We start from the raw sequence: 16,646 nt of genomic DNA, 5'->3' as shown, positions 1-16,646 counted from the left end.
TCACAATGGGAGTTTCCCAACGCGCGTGATCCACCGGCTCAAGGATTCCTTGCTCCACTAACTTATCTATCTCCTTATCTATTTTTGGGCGGAGTGCAAAAGGCACTCGTCTCGGCTTAAGTCGGTTTGGCGCCACTTTGGGGTCTAAATTAAATGAGATTGGTTTACCCACATACTTACCAAGACCGGGGCTGAACACATCCTCAAACTCCTTAAATATCTGCTCAGCGCTGCTGTTTTCCACGGCGTTGATTCCGGTGACTTCTAACCCCAATGCTTCAAACCAATCTAGTCCAAGAAGGTTCTGTAACGGTGCGCTGGCGACGGTCACGGGCAGCTGGGCTACGATGTCCTTGAAACGGATCTGGAATGTGCCTTGGCCCACGATGGGGACTTGGTTCCCCTGGTAGTCTCGAAGCAGGATGTCTGGAACACGTAGTTGGCTCTTTTTGAGGCTAGGGATAGCCTGTTTCATGGATGCCCATGAAATGATCATCAGGGACGATCCTGTGTCAACTTCTAGCTCGCACGGTGAGCCCTCCAAGAGGACTGTGACTTTCAGCTTTTTAGGCCGCTTGGTGCGGACCTGACTTATTGTGGTGAGATACGTTCGCAATTCCTCTCTCTGGGTCAACTCTATCTCAGCATCTGTATCCTGAAGATACTCTCGTTGAGCGTCTTGATAGAACGCTCTCTCAGCTCTTTGCGAGTAATCTCTCTGGGAATACGCTCGCTCAGCTCTTTGGGAATTTTCTCTCTGGGTAAACACTTGTGGATTTCTCTCTGGGCGCCCTTTTTGATTTCGCCAAGCCCCTGGGTTGGGCTTCTGTTGGCGGTACATGGGTGGCTGCCGTGAGGCAGGGACTTCGCTCCGGCACACTCGTGCGATGTGCCCAAGTTTGTTGCAGTGCAAACAAACAACGTTCCTGAACCTACAGGTAGACCGGGGGTGATTCCCTCCGCAGCTTGCGCAGGGTGGCAAACGGAATCCGGGTCTCCCCCCAGGTCTCACGTGACTGCTCCGCATCAGGTGACTTTCCTCGAACTCGGGATCCTCGAAGTCTGGAATTGTGTCCTCGTAGTGGACTCTGGGGTGTCTTGGCGCTGGCTGGCTTGTGTTGAACCCGCGTTGAATCGTTTCCGCTGATCTTTCTGCTGATTCTGAAGCTCTTGCCTCGTCGAGTGCAATCTGCAGGCTTAAATTGGTTTTGGCCAACAGCCGTTTTTGTAGGGAAATGTCTCTCAGCCCGCATATGAGTCGATCCAGAATTTGCTCGTCCAGGTCTCTGAATCCACAATGTGTGGCTGCTTTTCGTAGAGCTGCAACGTACTGGTTGATAGATTCTCCCGCCTTCTGGTTCCTCGTGTTGAATGCTTGGCGACAAACGTGGCGGGAAGGTTTTGGCGCGTAATGGGTTTGCAGCGTTTGTTGCAGCGCCGTCCATGATACCGCCTGAATGGGGGTTGGTTCAGAGAGGTCCCTGGCCGTCTCAAAAACTTCTCGGCCGCAGTAGCTCAGGAATATATTTTTCTTTCGAGAGTCCGGTATTCCTGTATATTCATTTGCTTATGAGATTATGCAAGATTATCCATCAGTTTACTTTTCCTAGTATTTTTGGGAGAGGCATGGAAGTAATAAGAAATTCATAGGACGGGAATGAAGATGTGAGCCACCCACGAGAGTTTTTTCCTCAGCCGCTAGTACTGATGATTTTATCACCAGTAAAAACGTTGGTGGAATTATTTTGTATGGTTTATCACAGATTTCATTAAAGTTATCAGTTACATGGCAGAATTCTTGCAATCCCTGGTGAATGAATTCTATAGTTTAATTATACATTCATAAGAGATGGAACAGAGAGATATCTGTGCAGAAATAGAACTATTTACAGTTGTGTTTTTAACTTCTCTTTTCAACTCTCCCTTTCTCTTTCTATTTTTCTTTCTCTTTTTCTCACCCCATTCCAGAGGTGGGTTGCTCCCAGTTCAGGCCAGTTCGGCTGAACCGGTAGTGGAATTCAGGCCTGGGTCTCAAAACCAGCAGCGACCCAGGCCTGCCACACCCCTGAACGGGTTCCCTCGCTGCCGCTGGGCCACTACCATTTTAGTTTTTAGTGACTGCGCGTGCACTGTAAATTGTTCTACGCATGCACAAAGAAAAATTTACATTGCACAATGTGCAGTGCGCACATTGCGCACGGGTTGCGAACCAGTAGTAAAACTGGCAGCAACCCACCCCTGCCCCATTCCTTCACTGCCCCCCTACTCCCTAGGTGCTAATTCTGAACAAAACTTTTCTGGAATCTCATTCTGAAGTTCTCTTCCTTGTGCATCAACATTTGCATATGTATCAGTGACCAGGCCATCAATTTTTTTGTATGTTCTATAAAATGTTCTGTACAGTTGACATGGATCATTCCTTGTGTGAATTCTATAATAGGGATCAAAACATCGTTGTTTTTGGGAAGAATTGGTGGTTTAAAATGGAGGAAAAAACCAAGGCGACAGCAGCAACAGCAACAGTAGAGAGCCAGTTTGGTGCAGTGATCAAGGCTCCAGGCTACAAAGTGAGAAACTGTAAGTTCAAGTCCTGCCTTAGCAGGGGAAATTAGGAGGAGGAAGGCAGAGGTGATATTCAGCAGGTTCTGACCAGTTCTGGAGAACCGGTCGCGGAAATTTTGAGTAATTCGGAGAACCAGTAAATACCATCTCTGACTGGCCCCGCCCCCATCTATTCTCTGCCTCCCGAGTCCCAGCTGATTGGGAGGAAATGGGGATTTTGCACTAACCTTCCCCTGGAGTGGGGGAGGGAATGGAGATTTGACAGTATCCTTCCCCTGCCACGCCCACCAAATCATGTCTTGCCCACCAAGCCATGCCCACAGAACTGGTAGTAAAAAAAAAAATGAATTCCGCCACTGGAGGAAGGTCTGTTGGATATGTTCACCACCTTGAGTTGTTTGTGAAAATAAGAAAGGCAGGATATAACTCAATGAATAAATAAAAGTAAATAAATAAAAATAGCAGCACCCAGCAGAAGTATGCATTGACCTCAAAAGCTATGAGAAGGGGATGAAGGGGAGGCCCTGGGAAGCTTGGAGAGTGAGCAAGCTGGCAAAAAGGCCACGTGAAGGAAGAGGGGACGCTGCCTCTTTAACTGGCCTATTCAGCCTGTTAAATCAGCCCCACCCCAGAGCAATCCAACCATATTGGTGGGATAGACTTTGTTTCTGCTGAACCCCAGTTCAGCAGAAACAGTTTGGCAGGACTTCCAGCGTGCAATCATTTTTCAGATTCAAAACAACACTGGCTTTCTATTTCACGCAGAATCCCAAAACCGGGGTGGAGTAGGGGTTGTTTTTCAAAAGGAAATGTTTCTTTGTTTATTATTTATTCTGTAACCGACCCCTTTTCCTAAATGAATCTGGTTAGATCATAACTACATGTAACATAATCAAGTCTAAAACACGGAAAACAACACAATCAGCCATTGTGTGATTGTGGGGTGGGGTGGAGGGGGGGAAGGCTGCTTTAATGAATAACAGAGAAGTGCTGTGCTTGTGTGAGGTCAGAAGGACATCTAAATTATTTCCAAAATGTGCACCACCCTGCTATGTACATCTCACTGAATTCAGTGGGACTGAGGTAGCATATAAAGGATTGGAAGAAGAAGGAACTGTACTACATCTAGCAAGGCTTTCTGAAAAATAAAGAACAATTAGGAGTGATATCCCTGTTAGTTCAATCTAAAGAACTACAAACCATAAGACAACACTATTGTTATAATAGTATATAAAATGCAGAGAAGAGCAACTAAGCTGTTTAAGGGCCTGGAGACTAAAACATATGAAGAAAGGTTGCAAGAATTGGGTACAGCTAGTCTAGGGAAAAGAAGGACTACATGATAAGGGTAGTTGAGAGGCTGCCACAAAGAAGAGGGGGTCAACTTATTTTCCAAAGCACCAGAAGAAACAATGGATGGAAGCTAACCAAGGAGAGAAGCAATGTGGAATTAAGCAGAAATGTCCTAACAGTTAGGACAATTAACCAGTGGGACAGCTTGCCTTCAGAAGTTGTGGATGCTTCGTCACTGGAGGTTTTTAAGAAGAGACACTGGACAGTCGCTTGTCTGAAATGGTATAGGGTCTTCTGCTTGAGTAGGGGGTTGGTCTAGAAGACCTCCAAGGTCCCTTCCTGCTCTACTCTGATTAAATATTTGCAGGTGCCAGGAGGAAATTCCAAGGGGTTCCCAGTGAGTGTCTTTTGGAAGATTATCCTACAAGAGGGTGTAAACACCCACCAAATTTTCCCTCTCCTCCACTTCACAATTAGTGGTAGTCCTTGACTTACATGCATTCCTTTAATGACCATTTGAAATTGCAATGGCACTGGAAAATATGACTTAACAACCAGTTCTCCAACGTAGTATCATTGTAGCATCCACAGTTACACAATCAAAATCTGGACCCTTGACAATCAGCATGTATTTATAACATTCACAGTGTCCTGGGGGCACATAATCCACATTTGCATCCTTCCCAGCCAGCTTCTGACAAGCAAAGTCAATGGGGGAAAGTCAGATCAACTTAGCAACTACCTGATAAACTTAGCAATTACAATTATTTGTTTAACTGTGGCAAAACAGGTTATAAATTTGCTGAACAACTGCCTTACTTACCAGCAGAAATTCTGGTCCTAATTGTAATAATAGGTTGAGGACTACCTGTATCTGGAGGAGCACAAGGGGGTCAAAGGATAAACCTGTGGAGATCCTTCACATACAAGCCTTGAGTCATGGCCCAGCCAAAAAAAAAGAGGTTCGCCACAAAAGATAACCTTTCCCACTGAAATTAGGCAGCTGCTTAATGCCAAATCAGATAATTCCTCCTTCTAGCTTGGTGCAGCCATTACCTCCCCCCGGCTTCTGAAATAAGAGCCTCTCCTATCTCTGCATGGAAGGGAAGCTCAAGGCTTCCTGAACCCTTAAAGGAAAAGAAGAAGTAAGGCAGGAATTAGGGCCTCCTTTTAATTTTGCCTAAACTTAGCTCAGTGGCTAAGATCAGAAAGGTCCGCAGTTTGGTGGTTCGAATCCCTAGCGCTGCGTAACGGAGTGAGCTCCCATTACTTGTCCCAGCTTCTGCCAACCTAGCAGTTCGAAAGTATGTAAAAAATGCAAGTAGGAAAATAGGAACCACCTTTGGTGGGAAGGTAACAGCGTTCTGTGCGCCTTTGGTGTTTAGTCATGCTGGTCACAAGACCACGGAGGCGTCTTTGGACACTCTGGCTCTTTGGCTTTGAAACGGAGATGAGAACGTCCCCTAGAGTCGGGAACGACTAGCTTATATGTACGAGGGGAACCTTTACCTTTAAACAATATGGCAGAGAGACATTTGGAGAACCTAGCTGAAGCTGACATATTTCAGATTTCGGAAGATGCTTAGAAGAGTTACCTGGGCCTTCCTTTCCTTTTGTGTGTGTGTGTGTGTGTTTGAGAAAGAGAGAGACAGAGACAGAGAGAGAGAGAGGCAGAGGGAGGAATTGGATAAGCATCTGTCTGGAATGCCTAGCAAGAGAGAGGATATCCTGTCTTAAGGCCGTGGGTTGGATTGTGCCATGGTGCACTGATTTCCTCTGAGCTTAAGGCTCCCGGGGGGGGGGGTTTAGAGGCGCAGACTGCACGCGGCAATGTGTGTTTGCATAAGGCAAAGGGAGAACAGATGTGCTCCCAGCTGTGCCTGGCTACTGTATGCTGACGGTGTGTGGTCCACAGAGGTCGTTCTGGTGAGCGCTTTGAAGGCTGCTGCAGGAACCGCGGTGGGAGACATCATCCAGAGGGGTGTATGGGGGCCCCCTGGTGTTTGCAAGAAGCAACACATTAAACCAGAAATTGACAGATTTCAAAACTGTGACAGCTACTTTGATTTGGGGGGGTCTGTTTTCCCCCTGAGAAATCTGAGATAAGCCTGACCTGGTTATAAAAGGTATATCCTTAGAATGGAAACATTATCCACCCTGAGTTCCAGAACAGAAAATTGCTCACATACTTTTATACCAAAAGCCTTTTCTGTTTACCCAAAGTTTTCTTTATTTCTGCAGTGTAATTTTATGTGCCTTGCAGAGGTGGTATTCAGCAGGTTCTGACCAGTTCTGGAGAACCGGTAGTGGAAATTTTGAATTGTTTGGAGAACCAGCAAATGCCACCTCTGACTGGCTCTGTCCCCATCTATTCTCTGCCTCCCGAGTCCCAGCTGATCGGGAAGGAATGGGGATTTTGCAGTAACCTTCCCCTGCCACGCCCACCAAGCCACGCCCACAGAACCAGTAGTAAACATTTTTGAATCCCAGCACTGGTGCATTGGCATTTGTTTTTGTCACTGCTACTGTTTTGAACCTCTGGAAATCTACATGCTTATCAGTTGCCTGCAATTACCTAGGAAGAAATTGGTAAATTTGCCTGTTTCTGCCATAAATAAAAGCCTATTTTTAAGGATGACAAAATTTTTATTACCCATAGCTTTTAGAACAAAGGTGTTTTCATTATTACTATTATTGTTATTCATTCCTTTGTCTTTTGTCAATCCTTTGCTATTCCTGCATAAACAGATTTCCCGCCCCACTCTAGCTTCATTTAAGTTATCTATTTTACCTACCTCCACCCCTTAATGTATGTCAATGGTAGTTAACTTTTATATGCCTTGAACTAAGTGCAGTACAGCTTCTTCTGCAGAAACCGAACTGGGGAAATATTTCTGGCATGGAGATAATGATTTTAAAGAGTTAGATTGCTACAGATCAGTCTGCAAATTTAAAACTTTACTTAAGCTACCTCAAAAGCACAGGAAGAAAGGATGGTATGCAGCGTGGGCTAAGCTGTTGAATTGGTGAGTTACGTTTTTCATTTTATTTTAAGAATTAATTTGAACAAAAAGGATATTTCCTGCTCAAGTGATTATACCAAATATATAGGATAGGCTAGAAAGAGAAGGACAAACAAGAAAGAGGAAAAGCATAACTGTGTAGAGTCTGAAGGAGTGAAATTCAAGACTTCCATATACAGGACAGAGTTGGTATTCTACTGGTTCGGACTGGATCGCCTGAACGGGTAGCAGAAATTGCGGGTGGCTCCACCCACCTACGCCCAGCTCTATGGCATCCCATTTAGGCCATTTTTTCGCCAAAAGTGCATGCGTGTGCTCACATTTGCAAACCAGTAGGGAAGGTAAGTATATACTATCCCTGATACAGGACCTACATTTTATATGTATCCCTACTGTTTCTCTCTGTTTATTAGCTTGTGCAAATATCTTACCTTTCAGTTGTGCTCAAATGCAGCACCTCTCACATGCCCCACCCCCACCAATAGCAAATGGGAACTGTGGCAACTGTCCAACCAACCCATTACACCAGGAGTGTTATAAGTGCTCCTAAACTGGAAGAATACTGGATCGATGAAAGTTGATCTAGACCGGGGTCTCAAACTCACGGCCCACAGGCCAGATGCTTCACATGCTGGCCATACACCCCCCCTCCCCTGGTTTAATGAAGGAGGGGAAAGTCACGATACATCACATGATGACGTGATGACGTGGGTTTGACACCTGTGATCTATACTAATTCTTCTTTTTCTCTTTCTCCTGCACGAAGAAGATAAAACCACAAGCAAGATTGGACCCATCTAATCCAACTCTTTGTTCTCACAGTGATCAATTAATGGCACAATGAAGCCCACCACTGTCCCAGCAGGTGGTCTTAGAGACAGTCACACTTGCCATCAAGGCTAATAGCCATTGAGCTTCATGGGTCCAATTGTTGCAACCCATTGTCTGCCTGCTGGTGCATTTTCTCTCTTTTTTTCCTCTCTATCTTCCTAATTTCTTCTTCAAAAGATGTACAGTTCAGATTTCCACATTTGGACTACCAACATCTTAAGGACCTTTAGGTGACAAAAAAAAATTTTCTGTCATTATTTGGTGTCTGAATAGATGATTCAACCAGACATGGTTGCCCTAATGAAAGAGTGCATACACAATTCAAATTAACACCTGTTTAGCTGCAGGCCAATGGATTAAAACAAACATCATGCAAAAGAAATAATTAAGTTGCATCCTCTAATTACCTAGCCAGGGTAAATTTTACTTAGTTTAATGCCTAGAGATTTTTCTACTATCTCTAAAATGTCTGAAAGGGATTTTATTATTCTTGAATTTAACACATGGGGGCGCATGCAGTCTTAGACTACGGAAATGCTGTTAAATTGTCAAGTATCATGATTAAACAAGGAGCAGGGCCACTATCTAGTCTTAATGCAGGGGATGACAATGTTAAACTTGTCAATCTTTAATTTTTCTTCTTTGTAAAAAGCCATTCACAAGTTTTGTTTCTCTGTGTTGTTAAGCGTAGAGAAGAAGGTAATAAAATGTCCAGATGATACTTCCAAATAACAAACAGCTTGGAACATCTGCAACAGGAATGCAATACCATCCTTTTAAGTCGGATGCTAATAAATGTAGGAAAGACAAAAGATTTCACACAAAGCAAAATTAGGTTAACGAGTTCCTGCGGGGGAAATCTCCTGCGTTGTTGTGCAGCGTATTATAAACAGTTGACTGTTCTAATTTTGCATTTCATTACGGTCCTTCATGTCCTTCATTCCCTTCATGTCCTTCATGTCCTCCATTCCCTTCATGAAGGGAATGGAGGACTGCTTCTGAGCTCCGCTAAATGCGGAGGGCTCTTTGACGGGCGGGATGCTGCCGACCCTCATTTCCACCTTGAGGGTCGGGGATTTCGGGCGCCGAAGATCCTGGCACCCTGCCCGGCTCCAAGCTGGCCCGTTGGGTCGGCCGGGTAGCCGGACAGGAGGAAGATAGCGCGCCAGTCAGCGCGGCAAGGCGGCTGGCGTTTTAAGCCAGCATGGCGGCTGGCGTTTTTTGAGTCGGAGCGGCAGAGAAACGGAGCGCCAGCGCCAGCGGAGCAGCGCAGCGGTAAAGACTTGAGTGGAGAGGGCGGAGAAGGCTGGAGGAGGTGGAGGACGGCGGCGGGGGTCTGTGTGACTGTGTGACTGGGCGGATTTTGGCTTGGGATACTTAAAAAGATGGTGGCAACCCAGGAGAGCCGAGCAGCCCAAACTATAAATCTATGGATCGCTGAGCTCCAAGCTAGCCGGCGATTGTGCTTTAGACCGGCGAGAGGGCCCTGGGAAGGAGTGCAAGGCCCGAGGGAGGCCCGTGAGATCCGAGGCGCCGAAGGGAAGAAGGGAAGGAGAGTGAGGCCTGAGGCGCCGGAGGAAGTAGAGAACGGAAAGAACGGTGGAAGGGCTGCAGGGAGGCCGCAGGGAGGCCGATGCAGCCCTCCCGGGCCCAATAACAACGAATGTGGATTGCCAAATGGACGGAGGACCATTCACAACCATGGCAGGCCATGGAATGGAGGCTTGGAACATCAGAGGCCCATGCAGAAGGTCAGACCCAGTGCTTTGCTGTACTCACCACTACCCCCCCACTCATTTACCACCTACTTACTATGGGCTATTCGCCCTACCGCCTATTATGACCTACCATCTATTACGAACTATTTCTTAGCTGCAATCTTTTATCCATCAACTGGCTATTTTATCTTATTTCCATCAACCATCATTTCCATTCTGATGCGGAGTATTTCATCAGCCTATCCCCTTGCCTGGACTATCCTCTTGCCAGGACCATCCCCTTAGTGGGAATTGCGGCTGCTGATGCATATTATCATCTACAGCACCCACTTGATGAACTTGGCCCTGTCCAATTATGTTATACACGAGGCTAGACCTGCTACAGCTACGAGAGTCCCCCCTCTCGCAGTTATGGCCTCCAGCCCTTTCGAGGGCCCACCTTGAGGACGGGTTCATTAACCCAGAGAGGTGGAGGAAGCGCTCGTTGAGGGGTTTTTTAATTAATTGTTTTTTAAAAATTGTAAGGGGTTACAGGGATGGGGGGGGGGGAACAAGACAGGAGGGATGGGAGAGCCAGGCACCTTGGTGTGGTCGAAGGAGGAGGGAGCGGAGTGGGGGAGGAGTGGGGGAGGAGAGGGAAGATAGCATTCCTGTGCAGGGCTCTTTGATACCAACGGTCGTGGGGAGGGGCAGGTGCGAGAACAGATTAAGAGCGCGTAGTCGGTTGGGAGACCGGGGTTTTTGGTCATTCCCGGTCGTTTGTACCAACCCCTGCATACTAGGTGGTCAGGATCTACAGACCCAAGGCCTGAGACTGCTGTTATGCAACGCGAGGTCCGTTGTTAATAAGGCCCCCCTCATTCACGATCTAATTTTGGAGGGGGAGCCGGACCTCGCAGGAATAACCGAGACCTGGTTGGGCCACGAGGGAGGTTTACCCCTCGTGGAAATGTGCCCGCCAGGTTATCGAGCATTTCACCAGCCTCAGGCCCAGGGAAGGGGCGGCGGGGTAGCAGTGATTATCCGGGAAGACTTAGAGCCGAGAGAGTTCACTGTGCCACAGACATCCGGGTGTGAGTCCCTTGTCGTGAGATGGGGCCCAGGGAGGCAGTTGGGCCTGCGGATAGTATACCTGGCTCCTCGCTATACATCAGTGGCCCTGCCTGAACTCCTTGAGCTGATCTCATCGGTGGCGGTTGAGACCCCCAAACTTTTAGTGATGGGGGATTTTAATCTGCCGTCGATGGGAGAAGCGTCTGAGGGGGTTCGGGAGTTCATGGCTTCCATGACAGCCATGGACCTGACCCAGTTAATTCAGGGCCCTACTCACGAGGGAGGCCACACGCTGGACCTTGTCTTTGTCTCTGGCCAGTGGATGAGTGATCTGGGAATAGGGGATCCAGCCATTATTCCCCTGTCATGGTCGGATCACTCACTTCTCCGGCTTGACTTCCCTGGTGCTACCCCCGGCCGCGAGGAGGCGGAACCGGAAGGTATTAGATGGTTCCGCCCCAAGCGCCTGATGGAACCAGATAGGTTCCAGACGGAGCTTGGGCCACCTCCTGTGGACCTGACCCGCCCCCGAGTGGAGGACCTGGTGGACGCATGGAATAGTGCGACTACCGGGGCCCTAGACCGGGTGGTGCCTTTGCGGCCTCTCCTGCGGCGACGAACCACCCTGGCCCCTTGGTTTACCGAGGAGCTAAGGGTGATGAAACGCCACAAGAGACGCCTAGAGAGTCGTTGGAGATCCTCCCGTTCCGAATTTGACCGAGCACAGGCACGAGCCTATTTGAGGACGTACCTTGTGGCATTAAGAGCGGCCAAACGCCAACATTGCGCCGCTCTTATTGCGTCCGCAGATAACCGCCCTGCCGCCCTGTTTCGGGTGACTCGCTCCCTCTTGTTTGAGAGACCGCGGGAAGCCCCTTTACAGGGCAGAGCAGAGGAGTTTGGGAAATATCTACAGGACAAAGTCGCTCAAATCCGGATGGGATGGGCCCCTTTCAGTGGTCCAGTAGAGACGCCCGTGGCGAGTCTTGAGGGACCGCTTTGGGAGGAGTTTGACTCGGTTGCCATCGAGGATTTGGACAGGTTGCGTGGACGTCTGCGACCCACCACATGTTTATTGGACCCGTGTCCCTCCTGGCTTGTACTGGCATCCTGGGAGGTTACGCGCGACTGGCTCCTGGGCCTAGTGAACGCCTCGTTGGGTGAGGGGTTTCTACCGGCCGCCTTGAAAGAGGTGGTGGTGAGGCCCCTGCTCAAGAAGCCTTCCCTGGACCCAACGGACCTAGTCAATTATCATCCAGTCTCCAATCTTCCTTTTCTAGCGAAGGTTGTAGAGAGTGTGGTGGCACAGCAGTTCCCACGTCACCTGGAGGAAAATGATTATCTAGACCCGCGCCAGTCCGGCTTCCGACCCGGGCACAGCACGGAGACGGCCTTGGTCGCATTGGTTGATGATCTCTGGAGGGCCAGAGATAGGGGTTGTTCCTCTATCCTGGTCCTATTAGATCTCTCGGCGGCGTTCGATACCATCGACCATGGTATCCTGTTGCACCGGCTAGAGGGGCTGGGAGTCAGGGGCACCGTTTTACGGTGGTTTGGCTCCTACCTCTCTGACCGGACGCAACGTGTGTTGGCAGGGGAGCAGAGATCGACCCGGAGGTCACTCACATGTGGAGTGCCACAGGGATCAGTGCTCTCGCCTCTCCTGTTCAACACATACATGAAACCGCTGGGCGAGATCATCTGTGGTTTTGGGGTGGGATATCATCTGTATGCTGATGATACTCAGCTATACATTTCCACCCCGAACCACCCCAATGAGGCCGTCGAAATGATGTCCCGGTGTTTGGAGGCCGTACGGGTCTGGATGGATGGCAACCGACTAAAACTCAACCCTTCCAAGACGGAGTGGCTGTGGCTTCCGGCCTCCCGGTTCAACCAGTTGCTTCCATCTCTGACCATCGGGGGCGTGCAACTAGCCCCCATGGAACAAGTGCGCAATTTGGGCGCCCTCCTAGATGCCCGGCTGTCCATGGATGACCATGTAACAGCCGTGGCAAGGGGGGCGTTCCATCAGGTTCGCCTGATGTGCCAATTGCGCCCCTTATTGGACCGGGATGCCCTACGCACAGTCACCCATGCGCTAGTGACGTCTCCCCTGGACTACTGCAATGCTCTCTACATGGGGCTTCCCTTGAGATGCACTCGGAGACTACAGTTGGTCCAGAACGCGGCCGCGCGGGTGATTATGGGGAGGACTAGATACTCCCCTGTAACACCTCTCCTGCGCGAGCTGCACTGGCTTCCTGTGGTCTACCGAGTGCGTTTCAAGGTTTTGATTATGATCTTTAAAGCGCTTCATGGCACAGGACCTAGTTACATGCAGGATCGCGTCCTGCCCCACACATCCCTACGACCAATTCGCTCACACAGAGAGGGACTTCTCCGGGTGCCGTCCGCCAAACAGTGTCGGGGGGCGACACCCAGGAGCAGAGCCTTCTCTGTGATGGGCCCAGCCCTGTGGAATGACCTCCCCCGTGACATCAGGATTACTTCCGATCTCCGCTCCTTCCGTGTACAGCTGAAGACCCACCTCTTTCAATTATCTGGCCTGGCTCAACCGTAATTTTTCTTACTCCTCCTGACTGTCTTTTTAAATTTTAAATTTTAATTGTACATTGGGTTTCTTACAATTGGGGTATTTTAATGGTGATTTTTAACTGTCTAATTAACTGTCTAATTAATGTTGTAATTTGTTACCTCCTCCGTGCATGTGTGTCTTTGTATATATGTATGTTTATGTGTTTGTACTCATGTTTTATGTTCTATATTCTCCATTGTACGCCGCCCCGAGTCCTGTCTGGAAAGGGAGCGGCTAATAAATTCAAATGATTATTATTATTATTATTATTATTATTATTATTATTATTATTATTATTATTATTATTATTATTATTATTATGTCACCTTTTGTTCAAGCAAGGCTCTTCTGCCTTTAAAACCCGATGAACAAAGAATTTAACACGAGTTCTCCATGCCAGAAAAATATCACCTGCCAAATCTGTGCCACATATTTTTAAAGAAAGGCATAGAATGTTAACACTCCACCCTCCAAAAAATGTCAGCAATGAGGAGGTTGGGGAGAAACATGGGCCAGTCCTGGAGTCTGGGGAAGGCTCTGATGAGGGCTCTGTGTCATAGGCAGAGGTGGGGTCAGAGCCGTATGCCAGTTATCAGCTGCCTTCAGAGTCAGAGATCAGTGAGGCAGACAAACAGCTGGAGCCTGTTCCCGGTGTGTGCATGTGCAGAATTGCCAGACGAAGGGAACATCTAAAGAACAAGGGTCGACTTGGGAGTAAGGCCACAGGTGGACGATGAATGTCCCCTCCCAGAGGAAATAAAAGAGGAGCGAAAGGGGAGTGGAGTTTGCAGGAGACAATTTGTTCACTTAATTGGTTCCTGACTCTCCGAGACTCCTTGTCAAGTTTTGCAGTTATCGGCCTGGCAGCTCTCCAAGCCAGATAAGGCCTGTGACTGTAAATCCTCCCTTGAAAGACTTTGCTGGATGTGAATGAGCAGAATTCACAGTAAATCAATAAAAGTTTTTTTTGTTGGGATCAGGAGTTTGCTTCACGCTCTTGGGAAGCCTTGGTCAGAACATACTTCTCTCAAGTACACATCAGCAAACAGCCTAACAGGGTAGATCCTAACACAGTAAGGGATCCAGTCTTCCACTTTTATGAAATTTGGAATAATTTTTTTTCACGTCTTTCTTTAAGTCATGGTTGCATTTGTGGAAAGCATTTTAAAATATTCCCTCACCTAAACGAAAACTGTCGTTTCCCCTCTCCCTATCTCGGAAGCTGGCATTTGTTCCAAAAAGCCTCTGTTGACGCCAAAAACAGCTTTGAGCATAGTGTGCGATATTTTTGTTGGGAACATGGCATATGGAGGTGAGTTTTTTTTAAAAAAGCAACTCCCCACATGCTGTGTCCAGATCCTGTTTCACATCCCAATCTTATTTTTTAAAAAATAAACAAAAGGAGAGACATTTGAAACGTAAATGTGCAGAATATCCCACAGTTGAAAGATACGTATTGAAGGCTAACTAAACATCTTTATATCCGGTTGTTTCTTTGCAGAGTAGCGTGCTGTCTTTGCTGAGTACTTGAGCCTTTGAGCATATCTTTCAGCAGTACTCTAAGCTCTGCATACAAGGTAACTGACATATTTTGAATCAAACCATAGTAGCGTCATGACTGGCCATGACTCTGTCCTTGATTTGCTCTCATCCCAAACTTTTTAGCTGCCCCTTCTTTTACTTTTTGATATCTTAGGAAACCGACAGCGTTTAAACGTGTTTGATACCATTTAAAGGCACTTAAACTGTGAGCACACCGGGAGTGGGTTTCAATTTTTTTTACTACTGGTTCTGTGGGTGTGGCTTATTTTATGGGCATGGCTTGGCAACTTTATGTTTCAGATTGTAGATGGGAAATAAAAAATGCCGTAATTTTTTTTTTAAAGGCCAAAGAAAGCAGCAACCTGAGCCGCGCTGAGATGGGTCCGAAGAGTGTGTGGTTTTGTTTGCTCCCTGTGAGCTCCAGGGGGAGGGGGGAGCAGCTGAGCAAGCAAGCCAGCAATTTGCCCGCTGCCGAACACCCTGCTCATGAGTAAACTTGCTCACGAGTAAACTGCAGATTAGAGGCAGCCGGCAGATCCTGGCATGCTCACTTGGCTGCTGCCACCCCCAGAGCTTGCAGGCAGCAAACGAAACTGCCGTCTCCTACCTCCATGCATCGGGGAGGAGGGGAGGCTCAATCCCACTTATGAGGTCGTGGTTGCGAAGCCTTAGGGCTCCCTGAGCAGCCCATGCACATGGTGAAGACGAGGCAGGGCGAGCGTCAGAGTGATCCAGTTCGGGGGCGTGGCCAGCCAGCCATCACTACCGGTTTGCCGACTCACGCCCAATTACCACTACCGGTTCTCCTGAACCGGTCCGAACTGGGAGCAACCAACCTCTGGAACACACCCAACTCTTGAGAGTTTGCTTTCTCCTCAGTTATTAATTGCAAGGAGTCATTCTCCAGGATGATTGAAATGAACCTACCAAAAGCAGGAAATTGGAGTCCACGGAGGTATCTTTCAGGGCTTTCAACCTGTGAGGCTAATTACTTCTCCTTTAAGATTCCAGACTGAGATCTGGCTTGAGCATTGCTCTTGATGGCTGAAGGCAGCTCCAGGCTCTGAGCCTATGTAAATCTTGACCAAAGCCACATTTATAATGAGACAGAAGATCATTTTTAAAAATATTTTCTTCTGCATACTTTTGCAGTTTCTTTAATCTGCCTTGTCCACAGAACCACTGAAACATCCACAAATACCAGGAAGAGCACCCAATCTACTTTGGGTACACTTTCAGCTCCTTTAAAAAAAAAAAACCTTCCCCCTTTGAAGGCACAGGATGGTTCAAAGTGTAAGTGGCAACTGGTAGCAGAAGAGCTGAATATAGCTTTTAAATCCCAAATCTATCAATTGCAGTGAATTTCTCAGAACTCACCTTTATTCACTGTGCAGTCGCAAAGCAGACTCTACCCTGGAGAAAAATCCAGGATCTTCTAAAATGAATGAATTTAAACAGCTGTTTATCCAGACTCTGGTTTTATTTTCTTTCCCTGTAGGGAGCTTCTTTTGGACATGTTCATTTTGTCAATTTTATCGATGGAAAATTTAATTTCCTCCCATTTTGGAAACATTTACGTTTTGCAACCATTTCAGAGCAAACAATCCTGTGAATAATGAAATAAAAAAATTCAGTCCTCTTCCTTGGTTATGTTTTTCCTGTATATACAGAAATTGAGAGGTTTATTATTTCTGAGCAATACTTAGAAGGAAAGCAATGGGCATCCATTGAGACGCAAATAACTAAAGCATGTGTAATAACACCATCCTACAAATGCCACAACTTCTCTACTCCCATCAGATGTCAGGATGTCAGGAAGCAAAAATATAATAGTGGCATTTGTGTGATGTCACTGCATGTGTGTAAAATCTTTGGCATCAAAGTGATTCAGTGGGCCAAATTTAGCTAACTTTGGTCAAGTTCTCTATGTAATCACAAGGAAGAAATTATGAATGCATTTTCCTGATAATATCTAAAGGCATTATTACTTGCCAATGGTTCGAAGGTGGGTGAGGTGGTGAAGGA

General features: G+C 47.4%; 1 protein-coding gene across 1 annotated transcript in view; it reads right to left on the bottom strand.

The window, feature by feature from the left end:
- Window positions 1–4,876, bottom strand: part of AAAS (aladin WD repeat nucleoporin) — a 41,677-nt gene extending 36,801 nt beyond the window's left edge. Inside the window, exon 1 of the mRNA XM_081935314.1 lies at window positions 4,679–4,876. The gene's annotated coding sequence lies outside the window, so the exon portion shown is untranslated. The remainder of the gene's footprint in view (window positions 1–4,678) is intronic.
- Between the last annotated feature and the right edge of the window lie 11,770 nt (window positions 4,877–16,646).

This window comes from Natrix helvetica (genome assembly GCF_964273705.1).
Source record: "Natrix helvetica genome assembly, chromosome: 1".
In the NCBI taxonomy this organism is placed as follows: Eukaryota; Metazoa; Chordata; class Lepidosauria; order Squamata; family Natricidae; genus Natrix; species Natrix helvetica.
Note: the sequence above shows the minus strand (reverse complement) of the source record. Positions and strands in the feature narration are given on the sequence as shown.